Raw genomic sequence first — 13,020 nt, 5'->3', positions numbered from 1 at the left:
ATTTTTTATGTATCCGTAATCATTTTGTAACCGTAGGGTTGATGACCTAATAATGTTCAAGTGTCACATGGTTTATCCATTCTACCATCTTGGTGTTCAACCTCTTGACTTTTCCTCCCACTTGTAACTATGCGCTTGGTGGCTTGAAGGTCCCAGTTCTGGGTTATGTAGCCCAAATTCATATATCCAATCATAATCCTGTATTTCCTAAGTATAGGGTCTTAGTTGTGTATATCTGTTTTTACTGATTTATCCACTACTCAAAGGGCTTCTCAGGATCCCCTTTGCTGCTGGCTTCATCTGCTTTTTATCTTTCTATTTGTATCTGTCCCTGCCTCCTTCCATTCTTCAGACCGACCTCTGTTGTGCAATTGCATGGTTCCCCAAATTGAACCTGTGTGTTGCACGGCCTCCTCATCCACAGCACTGAACCAAAAATCTACTGGATTACATTCTCATTAAGCAGGTATGATCGCAGAGCAGTCCGGATTAATCATGGTTTCTTGTCCATTTTTTTTGTGGTTCCCGTATGAGCTGGTGCACCTCCTGCTGTGCACTGTAGGCATCACTTGGGTGTCTTTGCTTCATTCCTTTGTCCCTCAATTGCACCCACTTTATAACCTTCTACTTAAAGTCCATTCCCATTTCCTATTTTCATCTTACGGGCCAATATCTTTCAAGTTTTCCCTCAGTGCGTTATACCAGTTGAGATCTCCCCCAGGTAGCACTTGGCCAAAATCAAATGGGCACAATTTTCACTTTGCAAGGGACCTTTACAGTATTGTCTTCTGAAGGTCTCCTTGTTATTAATTATCCCATAATTTCCGCCTGTGTCTCCTTTAACAATTGATTTTGTAATCTTTTAGAATCTTAAATCTCAAAGTCCTAGATCAGCTGTCCTGGATTCTTGTTGTTACTCTGAAGATCTGTAAACATTTTTAGACGAAACAATGAGGGTGATGACTTCATCAGACCTCAATGTTATGTTTGGGAACATTTTACTCTTTTGTCCTTCTCAAGAGGTTTTGCGACATTAATTCCTTCCTTCTCCCAGATCATTTCTAATTGCTGGAGCTTCGTGAATCACGTTTCATCAGGAAGGACTTTCTCACAAGATGGGGTTTTTGGATAGAAGGGGTCTCGGTCACCCTTGTCTCTGTTACTTCTAATGCATTTTTTATATTGTATACTTTGATTCTGGTTTCATTTCATCCATTTTGTTGTCTTGTTTTTTCTTTGACATAATTTTCCCTCTGGGGACTTAATGACTTCCATGGTCCCACTACAAAGCCATATGGTCCAAATTCTATAGATTTAGTCAGAAGGGGTTGCTGACTGTGCCCCTCAAGCACTGCACTGTAGACATAGCCATAAGGTCTTTGCTCCATTCTCTTGTCCATCTTTTATTTACTTTTGAATAAACAGGTTAATTGTAGAATGTCTCCCCATTTGCACCTATGTTGTTGAAGAGTCTCCCTGGTCCTAACATTGGCTTTTAGGGCCCAACCATTCGAACCTTCCATTGGACAAACAACCTAGTTTTGTCTGGACACAGATTGGAGCTTTGTACTTATCACAGAAATTCTGCATTCACCTCTGCTGGATCTTAAACTAGGCAGGATCAAGAAATGACAGTCAGCGTTGTTTCGCATCTTCATTGCAACTGACGCTGCTGCATCATGCACAGCGGAAGGAAATACAGATAGCCCGTGACGTGGACAATGACGTCACTTATGTGGGCGGAGCTTAGGCGCTGCAAGCAGCCTCATCTTACAATAACTATTTCAAATTATCTCCCAATCGGCAAGAGAGCTTTGAAGAGTTTCAGCACTTTGTGGAATGTGAACCTCATAGATTGTGTTGAAGCCTTGTCAGACCAGATGGCTGTCAATCTCTCTGTGTGTAGATCGTATACTTGAACAGTGGTCTGCACTAGAATTATATTTCACGGGAGAAGCTATTGCAGCAAAAGATTTGCCAGCAGACAGAGAATACTTCAATCTTTAAAATCCCCCCCATATATCAAAGCCACTCTTGAATTTACCAGCTTTGTTCTTGGTGATCTGGTTAGCTTAAATACACTCTTTCAGTCTACATTTAGGGGAATTATCCAAAATCAGAAAAATCTAGGGATTTTAAACTTCATATGCTACTACCAGAAAGCGAGAGAGTCCTTAGGATGTTTGGTTCAAATCATATGAAAAGGGAGAGTATTAGCTTCAAGGTATCAATATATGAGGATGAATCAAAATGGCCCCCATTGGATAAAGTCTATCCTGGTATACTTGCCAGTGAAACCATGTCAAAAATGAAGCCTCATGAAAGAGAGAGCTTTCTTTCATGGTGATAGGAATTGGTATAAGATTGCATGCTGCGAAATTCTGAAAAGGATTGATGTGCTGGATCCAGTCCTTGCAGCACTGAAAGATGTAAACCATGAATTAATTTTGAAGGACAAAGCTGAAATGACCTCGGCAGCTGTCTTGTTTCGGAAGCTACCACGTCTTCTACCTGATGTTAATGTGCAAATCATTGATCGACAATGGAGATCTATCTTAATTGATGAAGAGGTTAAGAAAGGCGGATGGGAAAATAAGAGTATTGTGGAGTTTTGGAAGAATATGAGAGTAGTGCCTTCATACAAAGAACTGTCAACTTTCATGCTCAAGCTAACAGCCTTACCTCAAGTAAGGCAGAAGTTGAAAGAACCTTCTCTAAACTTAATAACAATAAATCAAAACTTCGAAATAAGCTCTCAGTTAAGACATTGGAATCAATAATCAAACTTTGTCATTGTGCCATCTTTACGCAGGTTATGTTCAAATGCTAGATCACGGTACTTTGCCAAATATACAGATACCGAGAAAAATTGCGTTCGCGGGGAGGCTTAATCAAATGGATGGATTTCTACTTGATTATAACAATTTGTAATATGGGTGAGTGTTCATTTATTTAATCATATTGTTTAAAATTATGATTTAGCATCTAAGTTTGGTTAATTCTTAATCTCAGTGTATTTGTACTTGCTTTTCTTAATGTTATGTTATCAATTTTGGTGCGTAGGGGAAAATCACCTCGGCTGTAGGTAGAATTAGTCATGATGGCGTGGTGGCAACACTGATTCAATATGGAAGACGGAGACACGGGGAGAGATAGAGAATTAAGACGAGAATTGCAAGAGAAAAGGGATGCCGGGGAAGAAGGATGGTTTATAAGGAGAGGAAAAAATTACAGAGGAGAAATTTTTTGTAAGTAAGAAACACAATTCCATATTAGAAATAAAACTACTCAATGTACAAGGTTTAACTCAAGTCAAGCAATGTGAAATAGAAAAACTTATAACAGAAAATACAATACTGTGCCTTACTGAAACACAGCAAAAATATATGAAAGTTGATATCTCTGAAAACTTAAAATATATAGATTTAAATAGGGATGAAGGAGATAAGAAAGGAGGTGGTTTGTGTATCATGCATAGAAAAAATGACTTTTTAGTTACAGAGGAAATAGAAACAAAGCACAGTGATATATTATTAGTGAAGTGTGCACTGAAAAACTTTAGTTTTATTATTTTACTTGTATACATGTCTACAAGGGACCAAGTAAGGAATAAAATTATGGAAAAGGAAATAAATCCCATTTTAGATAAGTTTGAAGAACAATCTTTTATTTTTTGGGGGTGATTTCAATGGTCATATAGGATTTATAGGAAACCAAGAAGTCAATACAAACGGTGAGAGAGAGAGAGTGCTAAACTGGATTGAAAACAAAAGTTTAATTTTACTAAATGGAGACCCAAATTGCAGTGGTGAAACTACATGGGAAAGTAGGGATATGAAGAGTGCCATTGATTTTGTAATGATGAATCAAGAACTATATAAGAGGTTTGTGTGTATGAATATAGATGAAAAAAAAAGAAGAAGAAAATTATGACTTGTCTGACCACAATGTACTTAGTGTACTCATACGAATTTCTCTAGACAAATGTAAATATAGTAACAAAGAAGAAGAAATCACATATATGAAAATAACTGAAGATACTTTAGAGAAATATATATTAGAACTAGAAAATGAACTAAGAAGAAGCACTGTGAATGACATTGAAGCCTATGAAAATCTAATAAAAAAAATATATCAGAAAAACACATGAAAAGAAAAATTTGGAGAAAAACGGTACAAGGGAAAGAAATGGAAGTGGAGCCCATATGGATGACAACAGAGATAAAGAAAGCAATAAGCATAAGACGAACCGATAATAAAGAAAAAAGGAAGCTTCAAAATACCTCTCAAGAATATAAAAAATATGATACACTATACAGAGAACAGAAAATTATTGTGAAAAATATGATAAAAGATGCCATGTGAAAGCATGAAAAAAAAGTAACTGCTGATATTAGACGAGATCGAAATATGACAAAAAAGCTATGGAAGCACATTAAAAGACTCAAAGGAGAAAACCTGAAGGAAAGTAAGAAGATAATACTTTATGGGGACACTGGAAGGCCAATAGAACCTGAAGATGGGCCAAATAAATTAACCTGTTTCTGGAATACAATCTACAGACAAAGAGAAAACACAATAGAAGAAGTGTGGAATGAAGATAGTAGACGAACATATGAACAATCTTTAGAGAAAGAAATAGAGGAAGGAAAACTCAGTTTAATAATAGGGGAAAGATGGGAACCAAATGACTTAAACTTTCCATCAGTTTTAAGAGAACATTTTAGACATGGCTTACCACTGCAACATACTGACACCTCAACCAATGGATAAAAGCAGAATAAAAATAACAAAGGAAGAGGTAAAGAGGCAGCTCACAAGAATGATAAAGGTAAAGCATCAGGACCAGACAAATTGAAACCAGATCTGTTTAAGGGAATGAGTACAAGTGAAATATGTGTCAACAAGTTAATGGAATGTCTTAACAATATTATCAAAGAAGAATATGTGTCACAGAAAGCTGGAAGGAGACTTAACACAACACTAATACCTAAGAAATGCAAACCAACAGTGGCAGACTTAAGACCAATAACACTAGCAAATGCATCATATAAAATATTGAAGAACATATTAGAGAAGGTAGACTAAGAAGCGATTTGCAAGCAAGCTTTACAGAGGAAAGAAGAGTTACAGACAATTTATATATATATATTAAAATACTGTATTTCTGAAACGTTTAAGAACAGGGACACACTTATAGTAACATCACTGGATTATAAAAAGGCTTTTGATTCAATTAACAGAGAAAACTTAATAAAGATAGGCCTACTCATGAAAAATAAAATTGATTCAAGTCTCATAAACATTATAGCACAAATATACAGCAATGATAAGACACACCTACATATTGATAATGAGAAACAGGCAACAAGGATGTAATGGCTCAACTGTACTTTTTCTACTAATGACTTATGAAATTATACAGAAACTAGAAGAAGAACAAAATGGCTTTAAAAACGATAAGTTTAAGATACCAATATTATATTATGCAGATGATGGATTACTACTTTCAAGAGCAATAGAAGAAGCAAGCTACAGCATCAAACTTATAGAAAACCTAGCAATGCATTGTGGCTTACAAATAAACAAAGAGAAAAGTAATATATTAATATACAACCAGCAAGAACAGCCAGACACAATTGCCAACATCAAAATATGCAGCAAACTTAAGTATCTAGGAATAACAATAGAAAATAAGAGAAATTGTTTTAAAACATACAAAAAAGAGAAGCTGAACAACTGGCAAACATGACATATAGTGTCACAGAAAGGAGCTATAACAGGTTATTAGTTGGGAAGGGATATTGGAAAGGAGTCGGGCTTGCTGCAACATTATATGGGGCTGAGATACTTGACTCTATAGTAAAGAAGAACTTGAAAAGCTATAGAAAATAAAGTATATAGATGCATACTACAAGTGCCGACATATAAAGCAAATTGTGTACTAAGATCTGAGGTAGGAGCAACTTCAACAGTAGCCAGAGATGGAAAAATTAAGATGCTATTTGCCAAACATATATTAAAGGACAACAGAAATGAACTAATGAAGGAAAATTTTTCGAAAGGAATATGAAAAGGGGAAAACCACTTGGATAAAGAGGTGAATTTGACTTTGAGAGAAATAAAACACTTAAAGATGGAAAGTATTATATCGAAGATCAAAGAGTGGGACACAGCAAGGTGGAGAAGGGAGGAAGAACAGACATCTACATTAAGTATATATAGGAAACATAAGAACAACATAAAAGAGGAAGGTTGGATAGACAATACTGAAGAAGCAACACTAATGGTAAGAGCAAGAACGAATATATTAAACTTGGACTGGAGGAATCATGACCAAGGAAAGAGTGAAAAGTGTCCATACAATGACTGTGATAAAGAATCACAAGAACATTTTATATTAGAGTGTAAAGGTTATGACAACATAAGACACAGGTTCAACATTCCAACGGAAAACCAGAGTGAAAGTAAAGAAAAATTATTAGCACAAATTATGCATTTTAATATCAACAATAATAATGAAGTACAAGAGAAGAAAAACTACATTAAAGAAATCTGGAAGACAAGATACAAGATGTGGGAGGAGCCGATGCAAAGGCTTATCCCACACACACCTATTACTAGACTGGACTGGACTGTAATTTGAAGCATTATTGAAGTTGGTCGTAAATTCAATATAATAACATAATTTAAGGTAATTTACATTAATTATATGGATAAAGAAACATTAAATAAGCAGTTTATAATTAGTATAATCAATGCAATCTCCTCATCATATAAGGGATATTATTATTGTATGGAGCCATCTTATACGTGTGTGTATGGTCAACCCATATCCTGAAGGATATTGTAAGCCGTAGGAACATATTATATTTATGTTAATGGATAAAGGTGACCCTATAAAGTGTGTCTATGGGCCAGAGGTCACCTCGTGATAGACAGGTCAGGATCCCAGTTACATGAGATCGTAGGACCTTTCCTCATAGGTCAGTTGGGGTCTATGTATGAAAGGGGTCACCTGTATGTTTGATTACGGCAGTGTAAGGGGGGGCATCAGCCCCCCCCCCCTGTTAGCTAAGTAGGTAAGGACACGGCTTGTAGGTTAGGTTAAGGGGGGGAAGTTCACTGGAGGAACTAGCCGCTGATCTACAAAAGCTCCAGAAACCGGTAAATTTCCATAAGATTCCAATAATTCCAGGCGTATAACAGATTGGATTTTTCCGGCATATTTTCTTGTGTTTTGAACGAGTCTGGTCACGAGTATTGATGCAAATCCATCATTTTTTTATATTTAATAAATAGCTAACCAAACCACACCTTACTTAACCTTACCTATTTAGAAAACAGGTCAATAAATGAACCTCTACTTGCGGGTCACATGATATAAAAAATGAGCGGTACCTGTTCGAACACTTTCAGATTTGAATTTGGCTTCAAATATTAAGAATTGTATAATTATTATATTAATATCTATTTGCACCTGGCTTTTATGGTATTCAAAATATTTCTTTTTTAAATGCTCTAACCAATGTGCATAGTATTTTGAGCTATCGAACAGTGGCAACTTATGCAATAATACCTAGAAACCTTTTATACCTATAATGGATAGCTATACCTATTGTAAAGGAAAAATTACGGTATTCAAGTGTAACTTCCTGTTTACTTTTTTTTTTAAAGTAACTACCTGTTTGAGAGTCCCCAGATAGTTTTCTTGGGACCTCTCTTCTGTTGAATCTAGCACTTTCTGTGCTACTCTCTCAAGCTTCAGAGGACAGCTGCGGGTGTGTCCCTAACCCGTCACGAAGTCCCGTTTTGTTCTTGGAAGAATTGTTACATTTTAAGAGAAAGTCAAAAAGTGAAGGAAAAGTCTGCGTTTCCTAACCTTAACTTCCAATGGAAATGTGCAGGAGAAAGACTTAGTGGATGTTCCACGGTAATACAGGAGAATCGTAGTAAACATCGCTTTTCTCTGTTTAATTTCTTAAGAGACAAATATTCAGTGATAAATGTGACTACAGTGAACCCTCGTTTATCGCGGTAGATAGGTTCCAGACGCGGGCGCGATAGGTGAAAATCCGCGAAGTAGTGACAGCATATTTACCTATTTATTTAACATGTATATTCGGACTTTTAAAACCTTCCCTTGTACGTAGTACTGTTAACAAACCACCCTTTACACCCTGTAATGTACAGAACACTTAATGCATGTACTACAGCACCCTAAACTAAAACAGGCACAAATATTAAAGGCGATTTTATATCATGTGTTTCCTAAACACCTAAAAAGCACGATAAAAAATGGCAACCAATGTTTTGTTTACGTTCATCTCTGATCATAATGAAGAAACAAACTCATTTAGTGTACACATATATGTACGTATGGTTAGTTTTTGCATCGATTATATTGATTATACAGTACTGTATGTTGATTTTTTTATTACCAATGTTTTAGTTTACGTATTTTTCTTAGGACTTCCAAATGAAATCTTTTTCTTTATGACGCCGCCTGAAACGACGGCGTGTACGCTCAGTAAACAACCACGCTCAGAACAAACAAGGCATTTAACACGCATGATGATAGTGATAAATAATGATACAGTACATACAGTATTTACAGTACAAAGCATTTACAAAATATGTTACCTTACAAATATAAATTATACAGTACTTGTACGTAGCAAAGCAGGAAAACAATTTGAGAGAGAGAGAGAGAGAGAGAGAGAGAGAGAGAGAGAGAGAGAGAGAGAGAGAGAGAGAGAGAGAGAGAGAGAGAGATTGTTTTACGTACGTAAATGTAAATTTTAAACAAAAAAAATATGATAGGTTACAACATGTAGACTTTTAAAACCTTCCCTTTAACTTAATGCATACAGTACGTACAGTACTAAACTATAAAACAGGTTAAAGTAAAAAATAAAGATTGTTACTGTACTCACCACGAAAGAAGTTCCAGAAAAACTTGAATGACGATGGCGATGAATTTGCTGCACAGTAGAAATGATGATGATGAAGCTGATGATGTGTTCTACTGTGCAGTCAATGATAGTATTTTACGTCTCTTCAGACGGAGGTGTCTTTTCCTGGGACACCTCTTCAACTTCTTCAATTTCTTCCGAAGGCGTACTAGCAGGAGGAACTGGCTCTTTTTTGCGAGGCTGAAAAAACATTGTGATCGGAAGTTGTTGCCGCTGCTTCTTTTTTCGATCCAAGAGCATCCTGTAGGGAGTCGTGATGTCATCGACCTTGTTGCAGAATTGCATCGCGCGAACCATATCCTCGTCCCACTCTTGCAACATTTCTTTCGCCTCCTTCATATGGTTGCAGAACTTGGCGAGCCGTTCTAATGTTAAGCCCGTTTCTTCTACATTTTCTTGGGTCTCTTCCTGGGTACCCTCACTCTCTTCCTCACTTGCCGATTTCGTCAGGTCTTCGAGATCTGCGTCAGTTAGGGGCTGGGAATGGCAGTCCAACAACTCGTCGACGTCTTCAGTCGTCATGTCGCCAAACCCGTCACCCCCAATTATGGCAGCCAACTGCACAGATTTCCGTATTGCAGAGTGTTGGATTTCCGACGGAGTAAATCCCTTGTCGTCGTAAACAATATCGGGCCACAGCTTCTTCCAGCTCGCATTTACAGTTGCAGGTTTCATCTCTTGAAGTGCCTTTTGAATATTCTGCAGGCACGTGGCTATGGTGTACTGCCGCCAGTACGCCTTCAAGTTGAAGTCTTCATCCTCGTCATCTTGGGCAGCATCCACACACGCAACGAGGTCCGCCAAGGTATTCTTCGTGTAGAGGGCCTTGAACGCCCTGATAACCCCCTGGTCCATTGGTTGAATTAATGACGTGGTGTTGGGTGGCAGGAACTCAACCTGAACGCCCTCACGCGACAGGTCAGTTGCGTGTCCACCAGCGTTATCCATAAGGAGAAGGATCTTGAATGGCAAACCCTTCTCTAAGAGATATTCATGGACTTGCGGGATGAAACACTGGTGGAACCAGTTGGAGGTCAGCATCTTCGTAATCCATGCCTTTTGATTATGCATCCAGTACACGGGAAGGAGATTCTTATTTTTGTTTTTCAAAGCGCGAGGATTTTTCGACTTATAAATAAGCCCCGGCTTTAACAAAAATCCAGCAGCATTGCCACACATCACGAGGGTAACGCGATCCTTGAATGCCTTAAAGCCAGAGGCTTTGGCTTCCTCTTTGAACAGGAAAGTTCGCGACGGCATTCTCTTCCAAAACAAGCCGGTTTCATCCATATTAAACACTTGTTCCGGCTTGTATCCACCTTCAGCGATAATGTTCTTGAAAGTCTGGTTCACGTAAGTTTCAGCAGCGGCAGTGTCAGCGGAAGCAGACTCCCCATGCAGGGAAACGCTTTTCAGGGCGAAGCGTTTCTGAAACTTCGCGAACCATCCTTTGCTGGCGGAAAAACGTTGTTTCTGACGCTGGGAATCAGTGGAGGTCCCTGGTTGAGGATCATCTACATCATCATCTTCTTCAGCATGGTCGCCATCGTCGTCATGAGGTTCCTTTGCCGCAAAATTCTCATACAAGCTCAAAGCCTTTGTTCGGATGGTGTTCGTATCCAACGCTATGTTCTTCTTCCGACAGTCGGCAATCCACACAGCTAAAGCACCTTCCATGCGTACGATCGTTTTATTACGCGTTGTAACGACTCGCTTCGCTGATCTGCTAAAGGTGATTGCAGCAGTCTTTCTAATGTTCGCCTCGTCCTTCCTGATGTAGCGAACGGTGGATTCGTTGATGCCAAAATGGCGGCCGGCGGCCGCGTAACTTCTACCATCTTTTAACATGTCGAGAAGCGTAACCTTCTCAGCTATCGTCATCATTCTTCGGTGGCGTTTAGGCTCACTACCAGCCTTACTAGAAGCAGAACGCTTGGGAGCCATTGTAACAGAAAGTTCAACAAAAAGTTCAACTTAAAACAGTCGCACACAGCACAGATTCAACTTCACAAACTTAAGAACGTCTACTCAGCAATACGCGGAAAGAGAAAGTGAACGATGCAGTCCCGCGAGAACTCTGATGCTGCGGGTTGGAGATGCGGGCCAAACACCAATCACAGGCTAGATAACAAAACTTGAGTTTTGATTCGTCATCTATCAGCGCTTGAACCAATCACAACCCGTCTTATACAGTACTATGGTGCGTTGGTTACTCATAGAAGATGTCCCGCGCACACTGAACGTACGTAGATTAAGTACAATACCGTAATAATAATAAATAATGATAATAATACTGTACAGTAATAATAATAATAATAATGATTAATAATAATAACAATAATAATTTTATTAACAACAACAACAATAATAATAATAATAACAATAATAATAAAAATTTACGTACGTACGCTATTTTACGCCTCTCTCTCTCTCTCTCTCTCTCTCTCTCTCTCTCTCTCGTACGCTTACAGTACTTATTCGAAATGTGATTTTTGCAACAAAGAATATTATTGGATGCAGTACTGTACTACGTACGTATACATACAAAAGATTCATGGAAAAGAAGCACATCCATTACAGTACACACCATTCTAATATGGTATGACTGCATCTGATTTGCGTTTCATGTTCGATTTAATTTTACTACGTACTGAATTATCGTATGATCACATTCTCTTTTCGTGTTTTATTTCTTTCTGTGCTGAATTATATATCATATGTAATGCAATGAACAATCAGTAAGAGCAGATATTACTATAATTACAGTATTAATGGAATTACAGGTAACAAAATATCGTATTTGGTTATCTTCAGATTTCGCGGTATTTTCGAATTTTCCGGAAAATCCGCGATATGTATATATATATGGGTTATGGGAAAACCCCGCGAAGTGGTGAATCCGCGATTGTCGAACCGCGAAGTAGCGAGGGTTCACTGTAATATTAATGTTTGTTTTTCTGTTTTGATTTTGCATCTTGTTTAGTTATATTTTGGCTATTATTTTACTATTTGGTGCTTGTTATCTTAATTTTTATTATATATTATTGTGACGTGAATTATTTGACTGACTTGCTTCAAAGAGTATTGGGAAACTAGTTTGTTTGGGTAGGGAATGTTGGGCGTTTGTCAGTGCGTATGGGCCAGGTAGTGAGAAAAGTGAAGAAGAGCGGAATGAGTTCTGGAGTGAATTAACTAGGTGTGTAGAAGGACTGGGTAGAAGGAATTATGTAGTTGTTATGGGTGACTTAAATGCTAGAGTGGGTGCTGGAGAGGTAGAAGGTGTCATTGGGAAATATGGCGTACCAGGTGAAAATGAGAGTGGTGAGAGACTGGTAGATATGTGTGTTGAACAAGAGATGGTAATAAGTGCTAGCTTTTTTAAAAAGAAAGATAAAAATAAGTATACATGGGTAAGAGTGGCAAATGGAAGAGTAGTAGAAAGGGCATTAATGGATTATGTGTTGATAACAAAAAGAATGTTTGGAAGATTGAAAGACGTGCACGTGTTTAGGGGTATGGCTAACGGTATGTCTGATCATTTTTTGGTGGAAGGAAAATTGGTTGTAGCAAAAGAGTGGGGGAATAGAGTAGGTGGATGTAAAAGGGAGCTAGTGAGGGTTGAAGAGCTAATAAAACCGGGGGTAAAAAGTAAATATCAGGAAAGGTTGAAAATGGCATATGACGAGGTGAGAGTAAGAGAAACTGGTAATTTAGAGGAGGAGTGGAAGTTAGCAAAAGAAAATTTTGTTGGGATTGCAAGTGATGTATGTGGCAAGAAGGTTGTTGGAGGCAGCATGAGGAAGGGCAGTGAATGGTGGAATGAAGGAGTGAAGGTAAAAGTGGAAGAGAAAAAGAGGGCTTTTGAAGAATGGCTGCAGAGTAATAGTATAGAGAAGTATGAAAAATATAGAGAGAAAAAGGTGGAAGTAAAGCGCAAGGTACGTGAGGCAAAGAGGGCAGCTGATCTGAGGTGGGGTCAGGGACTGGGTCAGTCATATGAAGAGAATAAGAAGAAGTTTTGGAAAGAAGTGAAGAGAGTAAGGAA

General features: G+C 38.0%; 2 long non-coding RNA genes across 4 annotated transcripts in view; both read left to right on the top strand.

Annotated features, from left to right (window-relative positions):
* Positions 1–13,020, top strand: part of LOC137642749 (uncharacterized) — a 136,756-nt gene that overhangs the window by 57,046 nt on the left and 66,690 nt on the right. The window lies entirely within an intron of this gene.
* The window catches only part of LOC137642747 (uncharacterized), a 63,518-nt gene that overhangs the window by 25,604 nt on the left and 24,894 nt on the right, over positions 1–13,020 (top strand). Inside the window, exon 1 of one of the 3 annotated variants that reach the window (XR_011044851.1) lies at positions 6,551–6,694. The exons of the other annotated variants lie outside the window; for them this stretch is intronic. This is a non-coding gene — a long non-coding RNA (uncharacterized lncRNA). Of the gene's footprint in view, positions 1–6,550; positions 6,695–13,020 lie in introns of those variants that run through there. 3 annotated transcript variants of the gene reach the window in all.

The sequence above is a fragment of the Palaemon carinicauda genome, chromosome 6 (assembly GCF_036898095.1).
Source record: "Palaemon carinicauda isolate YSFRI2023 chromosome 6, ASM3689809v2, whole genome shotgun sequence".
NCBI classification, from domain to species: domain Eukaryota; kingdom Metazoa; phylum Arthropoda; class Malacostraca; order Decapoda; family Palaemonidae; genus Palaemon; species Palaemon carinicauda.
Note: the sequence above shows the minus strand (reverse complement) of the source record. Positions and strands in the feature narration are given on the sequence as shown.